The 17,314-nt window shown below is 43.1% G+C and overlaps 1 protein-coding gene across 4 annotated transcripts in view; it reads right to left on the bottom strand.

Annotated features, from left to right (window-relative positions):
- The window catches only part of ZNF423 (zinc finger protein 423), a 228,128-nt gene that overhangs the window by 120,836 nt on the left and 89,978 nt on the right, over window positions 1-17,314 (bottom strand). Inside the window, exons 1-2 of one of the 4 annotated variants that reach the window (XM_079316108.1) lie at window positions 15,710-15,807; window positions 13,948-15,104 (exon numbers count right to left, since the gene is read on the bottom strand). The exons of the other annotated variants lie outside the window; for them this stretch is intronic. The gene's annotated coding sequence lies outside the window, so the exon portion shown is untranslated. Of the gene's footprint in view, window positions 1-13,947; window positions 15,105-15,709; window positions 15,808-17,314 lie in introns of those variants that run through there. 4 annotated transcript variants of the gene reach the window in all.

Below are 17,314 nucleotides of genomic sequence, written 5' to 3'. Positions count from 1 at the left end.
TTTATTTCTCAAGTTCAGTGAAAGAATGCCATCTATGCAAAATTTTGATCCCACATTACAAAATAATTACATGATAATTACATGAGCATTAAGATGTCTACCCCCCGAGTAAAGCCACTGCACCCAACTGCTAACTAAGGCAGGCCTGGAATGTTTCAGCTTATTAAGAAGAAATCCAGCATTGAGCAAAACCTCCAGCTGAAGCAGATTTCCACTCTTTTACTCCTCTGATTTCTAATTAATAATTAAAACATGTTCCTTTCTTTGGAAACCCAATTAGACTTGCGCATCAGCCTGAAAACAAACTTTTTTTAGTAGCTAAGCTACTTCTCATGGTTTAATGGGGTGGCAGGAGTGTTTTCTACATAGCTCCACTGACACAATTAATTTATTTCTTTCCATTCTACAATGGAAATTGTAATCCATCCCCAACAATATAAACATTACATTTGCACAGCTAATTAGGATGTTGGCAGTATGAATTAGTGACCCTCTGATTTCTTCCAGTCAGGGCCGCCCCTGCTGCCTGCACTACTTAGGATTCACAATTAGGCAATTATATTTTCAGCATCTTTTTTTTTGTTTCTAATGATACCTCTTCCTCACATTCAATATGACCATATGCACCAAATGAAGAGTTGTGTTGTTTATTTTGGGGTGGGGAGCAGGGGAAGGAAGGGAGGAAGAGACACAACAAAGTGTCACATTCAATCCTTTGCTGTTTCAACCTCTGCTAACTCAATACCAGGGAATGATAGAGGGTCTGTAAGGCTGCAAATTATCTCCATAAATGTTTTAAAGTAGTGATTATGCAGAGTGGATAGGACATATGTTCTGGCTAGGAAAGAGGACAACATAAATAAATCCTGATCACTGGGTGCAGTGGGCTGGTACTGAACCTCCACACAGGGCTGTGGTCACTGAGCTGTCCCCAGCCACCAGATGATGACAAATTGGAGAGAATTCAGAAGAAGGCAACAGAAGTGATTAATGGGCTGGATGGACTGATTTATGAGGAAAGGTTAAAAGGTCTGATGATATGTATCTTTGTTAAAGAACAGCTAAGGAAGGTGCAGGAACTGCTTCCAAGGGGTTTATGTATGGTAAACACCATCACTGCATTCCAGTGAGCATTTGGGGAGGGCAGGAGGAGAGAAGAAAGCAAAATTTTATGCTAGACACTGGGAAAATATCCACAATAAATGTTAGAAAAGAGCTGTTTCCAACAGGAAGGACTAGAAACCTCACCATTTGAGAGCTGTAATGGACAAAGAACTAAGAAAATACACTGCAGGGGATAATGTCTGTTTTAATGTTGATGCTTGTTTAACTCACTGACTAATGTACACTGTGGAGACATAGCATCTTTATTAAAGCATAGACTGTATCTCTGAGTCCTCTGCTGTGAAAAGTTCTCCATTAAAATCACTTATTACTAGGGGCACTGGAAACATTTTGGGCCAAGTACGTGCCACTCCATATCAGCTCCCAGTCCATAGCTGAAGAATCCAGAGGATCCAAGAGTATACCAGTGAGGGCAAATTAAATCTTCCATTTCTCAAATAATAACTCAGTATTTTTTAAATTCTGTAATCCAAACAAACAAAATCCACCATTCCCCAACCTAGACCACTTTGCAGAATAAAACTGAACTCTATTTTCTTCTTTAAATACGGAATCATTTTTTATCCTACAAAAATCAAGTGTTTAAGAGCAAATTAACCTTGGCATTTGTGTGATTGCAGAAGAAAAATTAATCAAGATTACTAAACCATTAGAAGTAATGAACCCAATACTCTTACTCATACCCAAGTAAATTAGAAATACTGCCATTGAATGAATCCAATGGAAATATATTGAAGTAGAAACTGGTATAAATTAGCAGAAGACCAAGCCAAACATAACCAGAATGACACATTTCCAGGCTATGTGCAGAGCTCAAACCAGGAAAAATAATTCACAGTCAGCTCATGGAGACAGGAAGCAATGATGGCAGGCACAGAGGCTCCATGGCTGCCGTAGCACGAGCAAGCAAAGCTGGAAAATCCAGGCGCTGCCACAAATCGCAACAGAAACCAGCCCAGACTGCAGCACTATTGGCAAATCATTGTTTGAAGAGTAATTCCACCTCCAACTGCGCCCTGCCACTATTCACAAATACAGCTATACATATTGCCTGTAGAGACGTGAAACATTTCAACTTCTACAGCGGCCTGTCCATCATCTTTCCCATGCACAGGGCTACACACAGCCCCAAGCCAGCACAGCTGGACCTCCAGGTGCCAGATTAGGAGAAACTGAAAAGGTCTTTTTCCAAGAAAAATACAACACTCCTTCCCCCACTCCCTGCTCACGTGCATGGGTGAGAACTAAGCAGGCTTGAGGGGCTTTATTTATTCCCTGCTACAAAACCATTAAGCTCTACTGTACAGAACCAAGTCTGCCAAATTCTGTCACTTCATGCTTTGGATGTAAATTATAAAAAGAGACCAGGGGAAAAAATACAGTAGAAAACAGATGCTCTGGATTACAGTGCTGGGTTTTATTTTCTTTTTCCAAAACTACCATTTCCTTTATAGTTTCATTTATTTGGTAAGCAGAGGAACATGACATGTTCACTGCCATAAAAGGGAAGACAATGGCTTCCCCAACCTTTGACATTTAAATCCATTTCCTTCCTCAATGACGAGACAAAACCCCTTCCCTTTGACAAACTAGACTCCTCTGCTAGACAAGGAGCAGTACACAGCAGTCAATAACACATCAGCAGCACTGTCTGGAGGCTCCACATTCTGTTAACATTTCCAACCCCATTACAAAGGTAAGAAACTCCATACCTTTTGCCTCAGTTTCCTCATCTGTGAAATAAGAAACATAATACTGAACTGCTTCACAAAGTTTGTTTAAAATGTTCCAGTGCAATGAACCAGTTTCAACAAGCAAATAACTCAAATTGAGCTTTCAATTGATACTCCTAATGCTCAACTGAACTTTGAGTTCAGCTTCTCAATTGACACCACTAAAAACATTGACACAAAAGCTTCACACATCCATGAAACTGAGCCCTCTTGTGTAGTTTACAGTACATTGAATCACTATACATCACACAAGTTTTGTGGCTCTTCGGACAGTCTGTGGAAAGCACAGAGAGCAGAAAACCCTGATAAAAATCTGAAACTAAAACCTCAGCCCTACTGCAACTACCAGCTCACAAAATCTACACATTACGGCATCTTTGATTTCTCTTGAACTGACTGAAGTTTGTAGTCCAGAACAGAAGGTGAAAAGTACTGAGAGTCTCTCATGAAACTTTTGAATGTCATTTGAATTTGTTATTTCCAGCTTTAACTAGTCATTGGGTCTGTCACTAGTGCACTGCAGCAGAAACTCAGTGATGCATTAACACTTTTCGTTACTGAATTTAAAACAGTTTCCCTTTTATCAAGGCTGCAGCCACGCGGCCTTGTTCACCCAGCGTGCCAGAACAGGACAGTCTGGTCACAAAAATCTTAGCCCCTGAAAGAGTTAAAAAAATCTTTTAATTTGCCTTTGATTCTTATTTTATGTGCTTATTTCCAGAGCACTTCCAAATTGTATTAGTTTAATAGACTAGTATATTGAAATCTTTTTAGCCACATGTATCACTCACCAGCATGATTTTATTACAATGGATATGTTATTAAAGCTTAACCTTGCACTCAGTCACTAATCAAAAACAATTCAAGAAAGCAAATCAAATGTTCCAACTTAACTAAAATCTCCTCCCTTTAAGCAACAAATAAAGCCCAGCTGGCTTGTAGGGAAACTTCCATGTATCAGTATACCCACAGCTCACTCAAATCAGGCACGTTTCTTAAGTCTAAATTTAGCTGCTTGCATTTCTTCAGAACTTTAATTCCTGAATATTGTGTTGAACCTACTGAGACTGTTGAAGTGCCAGATCTTAAGGCTGCAGTCATATTGAGATTCTTTTATGGCAAATGTAAGAAGCAAAGTTGCTGTAGCACACAGGCAAGCAGTTGGGAACAAACACACCAGCAAAAGGATCAGGCATTAGAAGCCAAGATTCATCTTCCAGTCATGCTGGCAATGCTGAACCTCACCTATGCCAGTGAGGAGTGTGTTAAGCTACTTAACCAGCGGAAGACAAAATGATCGTACATACATATAGGAATGTTGATTTCATGGAGACACCTCTTAGGTTTTCAAATCCCTCCTTCACTGGAAGCAAAATCAATCAAGGAGTGTTCATTTTTGGACAGGATGAGACCAGACCCTCACTCAGGAAACAGGAGCTCCCCAAACTGTGCTGTGCCAGCGAGGTGCCCGGGCAGCAGGGACACCTGAGCCCTGTCCGTGCTGGAATGGGCTGCAGAGTTACAGAGGCAGCTTACACAGTCTCACCCATGGATACCCAATCCTCATCACCCTGGAAAGGCAAGCATGGCACAGCCACTGCTGTTTTCACCACTCCTTGTGACAAAGACGGAGCAACTTCTGTTTTGCAAAAGCAAGTTTAAAATTTATATTATAACACTGAATCCACCAAAGCTGCCAAGAGACATTGAACTCATGGGATCTGTGAAAGTTTTTCACACCTGTGTTTTTCTCCTGTGCCTAATATTATGGGAGGCATTTTGGAGGATTTTACAATGCAAGTTTCAATGAGACACTTACAGTCTCCCTCAGGCAAATTGTCACAGCTGCAGAGGTCTGCTACCCAGCTGCCAATCAAGGCAGGCAGGGAGTATGTGCAGTGAAATCACAAAAAAGGCAGGCTTCATTAGACTGCTGAAACCTAACTAGAGGCTATCTGGGCGTGCTTGAGCCCTTAAAACAGGGTTGCTTTAGAAAGATGGATTTTTTTTTTCCTTTCCAAGTGAAGAAAGGGCCCTAGTAGTCATTGAGGAATGTATTGGTGCCAACTTTCCTCTTTTTCAGTGCAATTTCAATGTTTGTTTTCTCTGTCTAAAAAAAGAAATTACATCGCCCTATAAGATTCTATTATTAGATTAGCTGATATAGCTGGAAAAAGTGGACAAGATTACAGGTTCCACATCCCTTTGCCAGGTCTCAGAAGTGTGTCTACTTTTTCCAACTCTAGAAGCTGCTCCAGTGAAATATTATTCCTTTCTACAACCTTTCCTTCCCTTATTTCCTTAAAGCACCCCAGCTACAAAACCACTGGTACTAAAAACCATCTGTACTGGAAGAGAATTTTTCCTATTTCATACCTAACAGAAATATTCTGAGGGAACCAAATACATTTAATTTAAAAAGAAAAAAAGAACCAAACTCTACTGACAAGGACAAACACACAGAAATTCAGCCTGAACAATGTTCAAGTGGGAAATTTAAAAGCACATGGAAACAAGTGGCATATTGTAAGCCATTTAACAAAGTTAATTATAGGTATTCACTACATCTGGTCTTGGCCCATATTCAGCAAACTATTTAAGCATGTGCTCAGGTTTAAGCAAGTGCAGGTTGAAAAGCCTACGTGTCCCATCACGTGCTCAAGTTGGGCATCTGCTGAATTACTTTGTTGATCCAGGACCATAATATATAATAAGAATGGCCCTAAATGTTATCTAATAAACAGCTGTTATTTTAAGAACTACACAAACATAACACACGTTTTACATCCCTAAAAGAGTGGGTGTCATGAGCGTATAAATCCACAACTAAAATTGTTTCAGACATGAAGCTACTTATGCATATATATTTTGTGAATGAAAAGAAAAAGGCAGGCTTTAAACTAAAACATAATCAGACTCATCAGGCTGTCTCTCTCTACTACCACACTTAATCTTTGTTATCCACACTGCTTCTTTGTTATTTCTTATTGACAATTTGTTATATTTTGTCTCCAATTAATTCTACCAGGAAAATGTTGGGATTTTATTTTTCATTTGTGCCCATTTAGGTCGTCTTCTGAACACAAAAAACAGTGACATGATGTTCAAACATTAATGTTTAAGTGGTTTAGCAGCAGACCTATAGTTTTACAAATTTTTAGATAGTCACAAATCCTACTAAAGTAAAAGGCACTGGGGAAAGCTGAGCTCCTCCTCCATGGCGCTGGTACCTCAAGACATGAAGTTTGAAAATTCTGGGCTCCCTATTTACAAGTACAGCTGCATTTCCCGAGCGGATTGTGCTGTGACGGCTGAACCCTGCAAATGTCAGCGGGCCGGCTCGGGCAGGGCGCAGCAGCAGCAGCAGAGCCATTGTTGCTGGGGCCCGGAGGGAGGAGGTGCCGCCGAGGCAGATGGGGACCGCGGTAATGCGGAGCTCCCCGGGGACACCGCGGGCAGCGCTGCGCCAGCACCACCTGCCTCCCTGGGGCTGCGGGGGCTCCCCACTGCGGGGACACGGGGCCATTGTGCTGCCCTGCACGCGTGTGACACCCTCCAAAGGGTGGCACTTGGGCCACTGCAGGGACACGGGGCCATTGTGCTGCCCTGCACGCGTGTGACACCCGCCAAAGTATGGCACGGGGGTGTCACAAGTGCCATTCTCCAAAGCGTGGCACGGGGGTGTCACATGTGCCACCCTCCAAAGCATAGCACAGGAGTGTCACATGTGCCACCCTCCACAGCACAGCAGAGGGGTATCCCATGTGCCTCCCCATGCAGACTGGCAAGGGAATGTCCCCCGGGGTGGCCGGCAGAGGGGTTCCTGCACATGCCACATCTGATGGGGCTCCAGCCTCAGTGCCACCCACCCTGGCTGGAATGTAGCTACTTGGTTTGTGCTCCCTGTGAGGAAGAGGCAGTAACAGAGACATACTGGGCTTCTGTGACTTCAAGACAACACTAAGAACCTCCAGCCCTTCTCTGCTGCTAATGTTACCAATAACCTCCATATTGTCATCTATCTTACCTGAGCTAACAGTTCATAAACCGCCACCTGCAGCTTGTCCCTTATAGTTTATTAACATATACTAATAAACAGTACGCTTCACTCCCACTGTGCTGCCAAGTGAAGCCAGTCAGAATAACTGCATTAGCTTTACTGTTCTTTCTCAGCACATTTTTCCCACATGGGAACAATTAGGACAAACTCCCTCCAGATTATATTTTGAGATCCATCATATTTGCAGGAAAATAATAATAATAATAATAATCTTTTCCACAAATGCATATGTAGGCATCTACAGAAGATTAACCTGACTGCCATTACCAAAACTGATAGGCTCTTAACCTCCTCAGCAGTGCATGGAAAGGGTTAATGTTCCCCAGGCTCTGACTTACACCTATTATGCTCAAGTTTAAAAATAAGATGTGAAAGATGCATTATATAAGGCCAGTACTGCTATCCTGCCCATCTCCTATTTTGGAATGAAAGATCATCATTGCTCACATCAAAGGGGCTGGGTGAGAATAAAAGAAAAGACAGGAACAATGAAAATAGCTACCCGACACGAACCAGATCAAAGGACCAGGCACAGAAAATGAAGAGCTAGGGGGTCCTTTAATTACTGTCCACATCCTCCAAGTCATGTGGTGAGAAAGAAGGGAAAAAAGTTTTGAAGGCCACTGGGTTTTGTCTTGCTGTGGCTCCTGTTTCCACAGTCTGTGCCAGTTCCCTACAAACTGCTCTGCTTTTTATTTTTTAATTTTTTTTTCTTCATTTTATTAAAGTCAAATAGGACTCCTGGACTCCAAAACTCCTCCCTTTATGCCAAGAGGAGGAGAGGGAAGGAGGGGTAAGAGGGGCAGTAGTAGAGATAGTCTGTAGCAATTGCCTGAAACAATTTCAGGAGGACTGCTCCAGGCAGCGCCCCGGGAGCTGCTTTGGGAAGGAGAGCTCTGGCTACCTGAGGCTAGTCTTTATTTGCAGGCCTCCCGGGTTGAGAAAACTTCAAATTCACATAGGGCACTGCTCCATGGGGCAGCAGATCAAACCTGGCTACTAGCTGTTTGAGCTCAGCAGCAGAAAAAAGGATTGCTCTGGGACTGAGCATAAGTAGAAGCATGATTAAACTTCAAACATGCACACCCCCCCCTTTTTTTTTTTTTTTTTTTTGTACACAGCAGACAGTTATGGCTAATATTTCAATATGGACTTAAAAATACGCTGCAAATAACTTGCTCCAGCCTGGTAGCTGCAGGCTTAAAAACAATAAAAATTTAAACTAGCTGTATTACTGCAATGAAGTCAAATGTTCAGATTTACCTTTCATGGATCATTAAGGGAATGTCAAGTTATTTAAAATGATCTTTTTTTATTTAACTTAGCCCTCAAGAATAAAATTCTGATATTTGACCATTGACTGTAGTGACACATTGTACCATTTACTTCCTTCTATTCTTCTAATTACTCCTGACTTATGTTTCATGGAATCAGAATAGCCAGGGTTGGAAGGGACCTCTGCAGATATCTAGTCCAACCCCTGAATGTTTATTTTTAAAAAGACAGAATAAAACATGACATAAGGAAGTAATAGAAGAGGGATTCAAAAATTGATGTGGAAGAAGCTGACCAAACTTTCTAGGAAATAACAGTGCTTTGCACTATTAAAAATACTCTGGACAACACAAGCTCTGGGATGTTCCCAAGAAATTGCATTTGCTAATATAGATGCTAGCAGTGGACACAGACAGAAGTCACTGAAGAGGAAAATGCATTCCTGTCTCAGGTCAGTTTGCTTGGTTTATGCTGTATGCCAAACTAGAGCATGAAAAGCATTCAAACAGAATTTTATAGACTTGGAAGAAGGAAGCTCATGTCACCAAGACAACATCTAGAAAAGGGGAACATAGGATACAAAGGCATCCTTCTTCCCATTCTATTTACAGCTTGGAAAATCCTTAGACAAGCAGTAAGGATGATCTTTTAAGAGGCAATTTAGCCTCCAAACTCCAACGAGTGCCAAGTTACTTCATCTTCTTTCTGATGAAAGTTGCCTCCGTCCCTTCCTGCTCTTGGACACTGCAGCAAACAGCCATTCTCAGGAGGCCAGCTGAGGACTAAATTAAGCAGATATAGACTACAAAGCTGCTTTCCAAAGTGGGCATCATGCCTAGGCTCTACATCTAAGCAGTATGCTAGGTACATGTATACCAAGTTCCAGTTAGCTGTCTTGCAAACATCCGCGTTGGGAACCCTGCCCAAACAAGCCTTCAAAGCTACGGTGGCTCTGCTGGGATCAGCATGGGAGCAGTGGGACTGGGACATTTGCCTCCTTGTTACAGGTCTCAAAGTATCACATTATCCATTTAGATAGCCTTTTGATTGAGAGAGCTTCCCTTTTGGGCTTAGCCCCAAATGCCAAGAACAGATGAGATGGTTTAAGAAATTCTCCAAGTAAAACATGAAAAGGATGCTTAAGATCCAGCTTCTGACGAATAGCTGCACTCAGGGAGCCACAAGGGCTAGGGAAATACACATGGTCAATTAAATGAACTGATTGAAAAGAAATCAGAGAGATCCCTCTGGGGAAAATCTGAGATGTGGTCATACAGCCACTGCAATCTTTTTGGAAGGTGGTAAATGGGGCAAAAGCTGGCAAGAACTGGAGTGCCTTACTCATTTGGCAAAAGCAGGTTGCCATAAGGAAGTGAAAAATCTTTAAAGGAAATAAAATACAAAGAAAAAAAATCCATGATGGGTTCAAAAGGAGGCTCCACCAGCTCTCTCAAAACCTCTTGAAACCTCAGCACTGAGTTGAGAATTCTAATGGGAAAATACAGTAAAGACTCTTCAACAAATGTTCTGTCCTTTCCATAGACTGTCCCACAAAATGCCCTGGTAGATGCTGAGAAATCTTCCAAAACACTCCAAGATGAATTAGCACGAAGGAATTAACTGAAGTGCAAACTAATATGGTTGGTGAAGAATAAGACTAATTTTCTTTTATCTCATTAGAAAAATACCTACATGCTCATTCATAGGAGGGAATAATTTACTAATAGTTATTAGTAAATAGTTATTTTTGATGAATTTGTTCAGGCAACCTCAGGAGACAGTGGTATCACCAACAGGACTGCCAGAAGTTAAAGATTTGCATGGAGAGCTACTTCCACTTTGTGTCTTGGCTTTGCATCTTTGAGACTCCAATGCTGGTGCTGCCCATGCCATGGTGTGCTTTGCTGGGCCCTGAGCTCAAACTCAGATGTACCTGGAGCAGGCTGAGCACACACTCTCTCCTAGATTAGTCTGGAAAAGCCATAAATGTGAATGCAGGCTGTTGAGACAATGCCAGCGTATCTCAAAATCAGAGTAATGAGCTTAAGCTGCCGTCACCAGGAGCATGTGTGCCTTTTCCTGTCTCACTTTCTGGAAACCCATGGGTATTCCTGCAAAGGGAGGAACATCCTTAAGTGGTCACTGACTCTAACCCAAGAGAAGAGCATCTTGCAGAGGTAATTGAGTTATTTACCCAGGAACTCAAGCAACATTTGCTGTTGGGATTGTGAATTCTTATTTTGCCTGTGAAAGTCAATCACCTGGTTCTCATCTAACTTTGCTAGAGCAGAGCACTACTTATTAAGCCTTTCCAACCTGCATCAGAAACAAAACTCAAACTTCACAATTTCTTTTTCCTCAGAAGGTTCAATCACAGAGTAACGTAGTTTGGAAAGGAGATATGGAGATCACCTCTACATAAACTGTTTCTCAAAGTCTTAGTTTTTTGCTACCAGAAGAAATTCACCAGTCATTTTCAATGGTTTTTTTTCTTTTTGAGGATACTTTACAAAAAGAATTCTCTAATAGGCTAGCTACTGGAAGCCCATATCTCACTGGATAGAGAAAACACTACCTGATCATGCTTCCTAGAAACAGGACATTTAGTTTCCATGTCTATTTCTATGATAATGTCTCAGGGAAATCATGAGACAGTCATCAACATCGGAAAAGAAAGCAGAACTGCCTGGTCAAAAGCACAGGAAAGTAAAACCAAGTAGATGCATTTCTTCCTTCTACTAAGTTTTGGAGTTTCTTAAGAGTGGAAGATATTATCCTTTGCTGAAGTTGTTCATTTCATCTTACACTTCCCACCTCTTCTGAGTCAACTATCTTAGCCTGCGTGTTTCACTTCTTAGTTGCTGCTTCCAGATCCACTCTACCTTTTACCAGTCTATTCCCCTTCTTTCCCTGTGCTTTTTTGACATCTCTCATCTTCCTCTTGGCAGTTCCCACCCTGACTCACATCCTCTGCCTCCATTTCCAGTCCTGCTACTCTAACCTTCCTCTGGAACACAATCCATCAGCTTCCCCGATTTCAAGACCTTGCTTACCCTCTATCCATCCTTTCTACATTTCTGTCATCTCCATGGTCAGAGCACACATGTTTATCCCTTCCTGAAGTCATTCACTTTCCTTGCCAACTGCTTTGTCTACCAGCTCTGTGAATACATGACCAGGGACAATGGGGGGCTATAAAAGCAATACAAAAGAGGGCATTAATGCATAGCAATGGAGAGACTGCTGCCTATTGAAGATCTCAAAAAAAACCCCAAAAACAAAAAACTGCCAATTACAAGAAGATCTAGGTGGACTTAACACACATTCAAAGATGAGGGGGGAAAGTTAAAGACCATTTGCTTCAGAAAGGCACTATTGCTCAGCTAACATTCTTTAAACCAGGCACTACCAGAGCTGAAAGAACAATTTCACAAGTCTCCTGCACACTTACATACAACTAAAAAACAAAGCAGAACTCTGATGCTTCCTACTGGCTATTCACACTGCTCCAGTGTTTATGGTCACATGGCTATCTCAACATAGAGTAACTGATGCCTTACTGAACTTGACTACTTGTCCTGTATGAGATACATAATCATACTGATGATTTTTGTGTAAAAAGTTTCCTCGAAACCTTTGAGTTTTTAATTCTAAAACATTTTTCAAGATTAGTGTGAGATTTCTAATGCAACTATAAACCTGATGAAATCTACTGCCAATCTGATCAATTTCCTTTGAGTTTAACTTGGATATATTCCTGCATGCCTCCACAGAATCAACTTAATCTGGTGAATTTCCTCCTCATTCTCCAGGCTGTGACTTGAGTGAAGTTCTGTGAATTATATGGCAAGAACAACCCCATTGTCAGAGCAGTCACCTGAAAACCATGCTAATATACCTTAGTGACACTTTGGTAATAGGTGTAACACACACTCAGAAGTGGAAAAAGACCTGGGCTGCAAGGCCACAAAGGCCTGTGCAGAGATAGGGAAAAGGAAATGCTCCTGGAAAAGGAGTTGTTTCACTCACAAATGTCCCAAGTTCTTAACAGAGGGATAGAAATCATTTTGGTGATGCTTCTCTCTCCATTCTTCCCTTTTCTGCTGCCCTCCATGCTGATATTTCCTCTCTCACTGCCACCTCCCAGTCAGTTGCTACCCTATTACTACTCTCCTACCTTCATTACTTTGAAAATTCACCCAGCTTTTCCTCTAGTGTGTCCTTTATGTCCCACTGTACATTTAGAAGCTAGGATATGGCAAAACACGCATACAGGTCTGTTTCCCAGCAAACTACTGAGAAGGTGTCCTTAAGGTATCTTAGCTGCCCCTGGTATTCACAGCTGTCCCTCAGCCTCCTTCCCTCTGTCCTCAGAGGTACCAGCCCTGCTGTGTCCCCGACACAGTGCCAGCCACCTGCTCGCCACCAATGCCACCCGTGACCCCTGCCTCAGCTGGCCTTCCCCTCCACCAGCCCCTGCCCACCCAGGGCAGCCCAGAGAACAGGTCCCACCTCAGCCCGGGGAGCGCGGCGTGTCCGGCGTGCTGCGGCGCTCTGCTGTGCCGCTGCAGGGGACACGACACAGGAAAACCTCGGCCACCAATGCGCCTCGGCCTGGCAGAGACAGCCAGCCCCGCTCTTTGTTTCGGTTTTGATTCAAACCTGCCCCTTCTAATTTCAGGACTTGGTTCACTAGAGAGCAGCTCCTCCAGCTGCCTGCCACTGCCTGTGCTCTACAGACTGGCTCACACCCCAAAACTCCGCATTGCATCTTAGCACAGGGGTAATGTTTTTAATCTTTCCAGCAGAAGCTGGTTTTGTCCTTTCCCCACGCCCCTCCCAGGCAGGGCTGGTGGCTCAGCCCAGAGAGTGCTCGATGCCAGCACAGCCTGGCAGCAGCCCCGCTGGCAGCAGTGTGCCTTAGCACAGGGGAGCACAGAGGTGGGCAGGTGCTGAGTGGGTGCACCTTATCTCCATGAATTTTACTCACTTTTATCTATCCAAATGACCTCACAGTACTTTTGCTTTGGCACCTGTTTTCCACATTGCTGTCAACACTTCTGAGACCAATGGGCTGAGCACACTGGCCAGGCTGGGAGGAGGGTGAAAGGGGTGATACCAAGCACTGCTCAAGTCTAAAAACATCTGACTGCCCAGGAGCAGTTCACCTGCTGTATTTGAGGTAGAGAAAGACAGTGTCACCTGCCAGTCATACCACTGGCACTGTCTGGCTAAAGAGACAAGACCATATTACAGTTGTGAGTTTAATTATACTGGAATCTTAAACGACAAAGAGGGGAGGTCAGCAACAGAAACCTAGTAGGCTCTCAAGCCTATAAGAAAAAAAAAAAAACCCTATTTTCCACACAAGAAATCTCTAATCTGAGCCATGTCCCTGCCAAAGTTAATCGCAATGGTTGTGTTGGCACTAGGCCAAAGTTTTTACATGGTTCCTTCAAGAAAGTCCTCTTTTTTCACAGCTGACTTGTCCCTTTCATAACCAATGGTCATGACAAGGCAGATTACCAGCTCTTTCAGCAGAAGAGACCTATTAGTCTGTTTGATAGGATATCAGGATACCCTGCTCCTGCCCAAAAAGACAGAAAATGTTCCATGCTTTCATGAGTTGGGAAGAAATCCCATGAATCTGGCCCACACATAAAGAAATCATCTGTTGCCATTCTGAGCAAAACATGACAGAGCTCTACTGAAAATCCCAACTTTTTCATGATTAGATAAACCACAGTGTCTTACCTCAATAAGGCCCATTCATTTTCCTAGCACATCCATACATACACTTGTTCCAGGATGGGATCCAACAAAATCACTGCAAAAGTGGGTTGGTTAATTTTGTTTCCCAGGTTAGGGTTGGGTTTTTGTTTTTTTCCTAGCCAACGTTTGATCACTCTGGCACTACAATACTGCTTGCCTGCTCACCCTAAACAGTGCCTATATGGGAAGAAGAATACACTGCTAGAGCTTGCAAGGTTCATTTAAGATACACAATACGCTAATACAGTCTGTTAAGTCTTAAAGAATGATTTTTAAAACAAGCAAAGAAATGTCCTCCACTAAAGAAAGAAAACTCTAATGTGCAAAAAAAAAAGCCAATTTAGGTCTGTGGTGTCATAGTCCACAGGGGAGGCTTTTCCCCTCTCAATACTAATTATGTGCTGGGCAAGATACAGCACTATACATTAAGCACTATATCTGACCAAGCAGAAGACTTTTTTAAATGGCTTACTAGTTATTAGATATCCTACACTGTACACGCTGTGCTGACATAAGATTTTAGTGATTGCAGATGCAATTGCCAAAGACTAAAAGGTTTTATTTACTCAAAGCACACAACTACACTACTACTCCTGAACGCTATATTGGGGAGAAATACCCTTAAAAGAGAAGAAAAATTTCTGGCAGACAAGCTGCTAGTGAAAACGATCCAAACTGACTAAACTAAACCTGCAAAGCAACTGATACAAAAACACAAATGGCATCAATCTGTGTCTTCCTCTACGTATTTCTTGAGCTGTGGGGTATGACGTTGTGGTGGGGAGCCAGAGAGAGAGAAGGGCTGCAGAAATACCCAACGTGTGGACACTGCACAAGTCAGTCCCCCGTCAATCCCCTTCTCTGGTGTCACTACCTGCTGGCTTTGTGGGCAAAAGGGACTGCTCGTCACAGGTAGCCAGCTAGCACACGGCCTGGAAAAGCCATTGATTTTCCCTGTCCTTAAGAGCACGCTCTGCTGAGCCAGGAGCCGCGTGCTCACAACTTTAAGGGGGTGCGTTTTATTTAATTGCGCCTTTCCTTGGCCTGAATTTCCCCCAAAAAGCTGAAGAGGGCATGTGCTTATTATCTTTTAGCGCAGCATATGCTCGGTGCAACCTGAGCTCTTCGGATACTTCGGTCTGAAAATTAGAAAAAAAAAAAAAATTAATTGCGAGGCAAAAACAAGGCTGCTCTGCGACTTTGATTCAATCAATTAGCATTATCTCGCAGCGCAGCCCTGCCCGCCGCCCCCGGCCCGGCTGTGTTTAACTTTGCTTGGCAGGCGCGGCCCCGCAGCGCGCCGGCGGAGCGGCGCTGCCGGCTGGCTGCCGCGCGGGGCCCTTATCAGCCGCTCCCAGTCAGCGCGGGCCCCGCACAGCTGGCACGGGCCCCCCGGCCCCGCCTTATCGTTCGCCGCAGCCCCGGCCGGCCCGCCAGGGGCCCGCGGCCGCCCCGCCGCCCCCCGGCCCGGCCCGGCCCCGCCGCCGGCCGCCCCGCTCCCGCCGAGCCTCCTCCGGCGAGCCCGAGCCGGCGAAGAGAGGCAGGAACAAAACCGCAAATTTAGATTAATAAAGCATTTGTTGATTCTACAGAAACTTAGCAGGCCCCTAAGAAATCCACCAGAGACCTGTGCAGCTCCAGTAATTTTCTGTTATATTATCTTTCTTGTAAAATACTTCCCCAGACAGAGCCCCCGAAGGGGCTCAAATATCACTGTGACTAACCGAAATCAATGTGCACTCACCTATTGACATTTTTACATAGTTTTTGGATTTAGTATCCGGCCCAAAACACAATCAAATCTTCTGCCAAGGAAATAACAGGCACTTAGCTAGTCAGCTATTAGTGTTACAAAGGAAAAAATGTGGGCACCCAAGGGAGATGGGAGAGACGGCATTGACGTCAGGGGTAATTGGGTGTCTGAGAGAAATTGCCAACGGCTGGCCAAAACCCCCAGAGGCCCACACAAAGCCGAGCTGCAACTCTAATAAAGGAAAGTAAATTCTAGAAAGGGGCTTTGCTGCAAAGAAGCCTAGCAGGAACCAAAAATATCTCCCACATACACAAACACATACACACAAATAAAAAATACAAAATACGTTTAGGAGCTCTCTTTCGCACATCTGGTTTAGGCTAAAGTGCTTTCTACTTTTTCTTTTTCTTTTTTTTTTTTCTTTTTTTTTTCTTTTTTTTTTTTTTTTTTTTTTTTTTTTTTTGCAGGACCACATGGATTTTTATGTTGTACCGTATGTTCAACATCTATTTTTATAAACAGAATTCAGGGCTTTAAAGAAACTTATTTTTAATCATGTGGCTTTAAACTGCAATCTCTCTGGCACCCACTCTGGCACCATTAAAAACAGTTTAGTCTTTTCTTTAAAAACTCATGAACTTGCAAGGAGAAGGACAAGTACAGTGGAGCCATTGCAGGGCCATGGCTAAAGAGCTGTCCGACTGGTGAAAGTGTATTTGCACACCCAGCACCTCTCCATCACCTGCACCCAGCTGTGTCTTTCAGTGACAAAACTCCCTTCCCACTCCCTCTTTGCCTCATGCAGGAAACACGAGAGAAAAGATTTCAGATCAGACACGCTGGGCAGAGTTTGGGGAGAACCTGAAGGCTGTAGCCTATTCTTTCCACTCATCCAGATCCCTGTCATAGTGTAGACATAGCATAGACCTAGTATAGTATGGACCTACTGTCCTCCAAACACTCCATCACAGATGAAGAATAAAGACTTCTATTATGTGCCTCACACAAGAAGACTCAAACATCTCATCACTAAATGTGTTGTAAAACTCAGATTGGTATATTCCAGCATGATAAACTGTTTTGTATCTTCTACACTAAAAGCAAAAACATTTTTTTTAATAGGTGATTTAGAGTTTCAGCAAAGTTTCAAGAATAATAAGATGTTCAAGTACTTAATAGGTTCAAATCTGCTACTACACCTACCTGTGTTCACATCATGACCATCATCATGTGAAATCTATGGGGGTCCCTGTAAGCCCATCAAGTGAGTGTTAACAATTTCACTTACAAGCTGCCCTCCACCCAACCAAAGAGCAGAGGAGGCAAAATCAGGTTAGAAAGAGGCTGAGGTACAAACAAAATGGCCACACACAAAGCACAAAGGGCCCCTTAAGCACCACGGCACCAGGGGCATAAAGAAGTCTTTAACAATACACATATAAAATAGAGCTAAGTTTGAAAAGATCAGAAGTGCTTGATCGTAAAATTGCATTGCAGAGAACAAAATGATTATTGCTCTCTGAGAAGGAAGAGGGCTATTAACACAAAGAAACTCTCTAAGAAATGTAAATACAAAAACCTACACAGAAAGCAGAT

Source organism: Erithacus rubecula, assembly GCF_903797595.1.
Source record: "Erithacus rubecula genome assembly, chromosome: 12".
Classification (NCBI taxonomy): Eukaryota; Metazoa; Chordata; class Aves; order Passeriformes; family Muscicapidae; genus Erithacus; species Erithacus rubecula.
The sequence above is the reverse complement of the archived record's forward strand: the minus strand, read 5'-3'. Positions and strand labels throughout refer to the sequence as shown.